Genomic DNA, 3,988 nt, shown 5'->3' with positions numbered 1-3,988 from the left:
CTTACCTTGCAAAATCTGCTTCTCTGTGTGTAGAAACTATGATCTTCTTCTCAAAATATTCTAAAGAGGACAATAGCAATGCCATTGGGGGGGGGGGAAGCACCATGTTTATTTGAAAACAAAACAATGAATTTCTTTTTTGAAATTAAGTTAGATTTACGAAAAAAAAAAGGGGGGGGGGATACTATCTTCTTTTTGCCTTAACTGGAAAATTTTGGTCCTGATCCAGTTCTTTTAAAAAATGCATGCTTATTATTTTCTTAAGTAATAAATGACCCTAATTTAAAAAGTCAAATATTATTATACAGCTTGTAACATAAATCAGAGGCTGCTACTTCCAACACTTTTACCTTGGAATTTTAGAATTAATCGAATTCTGAAAGTCTTCTCAAAATACTTAAACACAGTAGGTAATAGTGAGTTCTATCTCTCCTACCCACAATATCCCTGTATTAATCTGAACCATATTTGTCCTGGGACATACCTTCCAATCACCCTGGCAAGTCTGCCCTTTCATCCACATGCCTTACTCCCTGAATCTTGAGTTCCTCTTTCTTGATTTACAAATTTTATTTTTGTGACCCACATGCTCCAGCAGCTTCTTGAGCAAAAGTTCATAAGAGGTCCAGTTGTTGCTGTTGTTTATATACTTTAGTCTGTTGAGTAGAGTATCTTATTTTAGGATGGAAATAATTTTGTCAGAATTTCAAAGGCATCTCTCTATTCAGCACTTCACATAATGCCTGGTACAGAGCAGGCACTTAATAAATCGTTGTTGAATGGATTATTTTTTAGCTTACAGTGTTGCAAATTTTTTTAAGTCCAGTAGCATATGCTATTCTCATGACTGCTCCTTCAGGTTACCCTGTTTTTCTGTTTGGAAACTTTTAGGATCATCTTTATCTCCAGGGATGATATTTCACAATGATGGTGCATTAGTATAGATATCTTAAAAAGTTTATTCTACTGTGCATTCAGAGAGCCTTTTTATAGAGAGATCTAAGTTTCTTAATTATAGAAAATTTATATCATTATTTTTTGGTAATTTCTCTTTCTTCATTTATCAGTCATTTTCCTATAACTTTTTAGTAATGGGATATTTAATTTATTGAATAGATTTTCAGCTTTTTATTATTTTACTCAAAAATTCTTATAACTTTGACTTTTAGTTCTTTTTCACAGTATCTTTTACTTTATCTTCCAATCCTCTATAACATCTTAAAAATACTTTCATCACTTTTTAAATTACCAAGAACTCTTTCTTGTTTTAGATGTCACTAGGGGTTGATCATAAGAGTCTAAAATTCTGAAGCAATATCTGGGCTGGGGGTGTACATTTGGGAGTTGTTCACATAGGTGGAAATTAAAGTCATGAGACTAGATGGGATCACAAAGGAAGTGAATGGAAACAGAGAAGAGAAATCCATGTGCAAAGACTAAAGCATTCCAACTTTCAGAGGTCAGATTGATGAGGAAGAACTAAGATAGAGAACAGGTCAGTAAAGGTGGGAAAAGGAAACACACAAGTGTGTGATGTCCTAGAAATCAAGGTGGGAAAGTGCTTCATGACCAAAGGGTATGATTATCTGTGACAAATGCCTCTCATAGGTCAAATGAGATGAGAACTGACTACTGGATTTAGCAACAAGGAGGTCACTGGGTCATTGGTGTTCTTGAAAACATGTTCTTTAAAAACAGCGGGGGGAGGGGGGTGGGGATGGAGTAAAAGCCTGATGCAGCATGAGGACTGAATTGGGTATTATAGGAGAAATTGTAGTCAACTCTTTTTGCTATATAGGAACAGAAACGGAGCTGTGGGAGGTGGGGTGGAATGTGGCATTCACAGAAGTTTTGATTTCCAGAAAATAAGTGTCCATCAAAAGCTATGGAGTATGAGTTTTAAAGAGATGAGATAGAGCACAAGATTTAGCTAATGTGAAATTTTCGTCAAAAATCGAATATTTTTCAAAATAATTGTACCTATAGCCAAGCTGGTATGGTTCAGTGGTTGAACCAGGAGGACCTATGAACCAGGAGGTCACAGTTTGTTGCCCAGTCAGGGCACATGCTCAGGTTGCAGGCTCAACCCCAAGTGGGAAGTATGCAGGAGGCAGCCAGTCAGTGATTCTCATCAATGATGTTTCTATCTCTCCCTCTCCCTTCCTCTCTGAAATCAATACAAATATTTTAAAAAATAATTGTACGTATATTCATGATGTTTGCTGAGCATCAAGCAATACAAAATAGAGAGTGAATTTGGATATCTTAACTTGTGATGTGTTGCTCCTTAAAATCAACCACTATTAATCAGTATTTAATTATCCTGACTTTTAACTCAGGATGTTTTTCACAAGAATCTGACACAAAGTGCTATCAGGTGTTAGGAGGGCAATTCCGTAATTAACAAATCCTTGTTATGAGTGCAGTTCCTATGTGTGTGAACCATTACATCTCTATCTGCTTTCTTCAACAGCCTTCTGTCTTTGACCTTGAGTTTTAAAGATCAGCAACAGAAGATGCTACTTGTCTTCTTAGGGATGTGCAGGCCCCTATTGTGATCATTTATTTTTCATTTTTATTTACTGTGCTTTGTATACCATTTTATTTTAACTGAGAGAAACTGCTTATTCAAAGAGCCGATTTTTCTTCTATAGAGAACTTTAGGGCATAGTGCTAACATAGCAGAACCAGTTTAAACAGAGCCTTCCTCTCATAGAGGAGACCCCAGGAGGATGTGTTAAGAGGGTACAATATTGGGCAAGTTACTGAAAGTCTCTCTTTTTTTTCAAATTCTGATATTTTTGTTTTATTTTTTCTTTTAAAATTTTTTTTTACATTCAATATTATTTTGTATTAAATTCAGGTGTACAGCATAGTGGTTAGACAAATACATACTTTACAAAGTGGTTCCCTGATATTTCCAGTTCCCACTTGGTACCATGCATAGTTATTACAATATTATTGACTATATTCCCTAAATGTACTTTTTTAAAATTTAAATTCTTTATTGTTTAAAGTATTACATAAGTCTATTTTTCCCCCCATTGACCTCTCCCCGACTGCCCCCATCCTCCAGCACATGCCCGTCCCCTAGCCTCCCCTATCCCCCAGTGTCTTATGTCCATTGGTTATGCTTATATGCATGCATACAAGTCCTTTGGTTGCTCTCTTACTCCCTCCCTCCCCTGCCTTCCCTCTTAAGTTGGATGATGCTTCTATGAATCTGGCTCTATTTTTGTTCATCAGTTTATGTTGTTCATTATATTCCACAAATGAGTGAGATCATGTGATATTTATTTTTCTCTGACTGGCTTGTTTCACTTAGCATAATGCACTTCAGGTCCATCCATGCTGTTGCAAATGGTAAGATTTCCTTCTTTTTTACAGCAACATAGTATTCCATTGTGTAAATGTACACAATTTCTTAATCCACTCATCTGTTGATGGGCACTTAGGCTGTTTCCAAATCTTAGCTATTGTAAATTGTGCTGCTATGAACATAGGGGTGCATATGTCCTTTCTGATTGGTGTTTCTGGTTTCTTGGGATATATTCATAGAAATGGTATTACTGGGTCAAAATGGAGTTCCATTTTTAATATTTTGAGGAAAATCGTACTGTTCTCCACAGTGGCTGCACCAGTCTGCATTCCCACCAGCAGTGCAAAAGGGTTCCTTTTTCTCCACATCCTCACCAGCATTTGTCATTTGTTGATTTGTTGATGATAGCCATTTTGACAGGTGTGAGATGTACCTCATTGTCATTTTGATTTGCATCTCTCAGATGATTAGTGACTTTGAGCATGTTTTCATATGTCTTTCAGCCTTCTGTATGTCCTCTTTCAAAAAGTGTCTATTTAGGTCTGTTGCCCATTTTTTGATGGGATTGTTTATCTTTCTGTTGCTAAGTTTCATGAGTTCCCTGAGAATGCTGGAGATTAAACCCTTATCAGGGATAACACTGGCAAATATGTTCTCCCATGCAGTGGG

General features: G+C 36.5%; 1 long non-coding RNA gene across 1 annotated transcript in view; it reads right to left on the bottom strand.

Annotated features, from left to right (window-relative positions):
- Positions 1-1,042: 1,042 nt before the first annotated feature.
- The window catches only part of LOC107183192, a 14,312-nt gene continuing 11,366 nt past the window's right edge, over positions 1,043-3,988 (bottom strand). Inside the window, exon 3 of the long non-coding RNA XR_001513975.1 lies at positions 1,043-1,054. This is a non-coding gene — a long non-coding RNA (uncharacterized LOC107183192). The remainder of the gene's footprint in view (positions 1,055-3,988) is intronic.

This window comes from Myotis davidii, unplaced genomic scaffold (genome assembly GCF_000327345.1).
Source record: "Myotis davidii unplaced genomic scaffold, ASM32734v1 scaffold159, whole genome shotgun sequence".
Taxonomy (NCBI): Eukaryota; Metazoa; Chordata; class Mammalia; order Chiroptera; family Vespertilionidae; genus Myotis; species Myotis davidii.
Note: the sequence above shows the minus strand (reverse complement) of the source record. Positions and strands in the feature narration are given on the sequence as shown.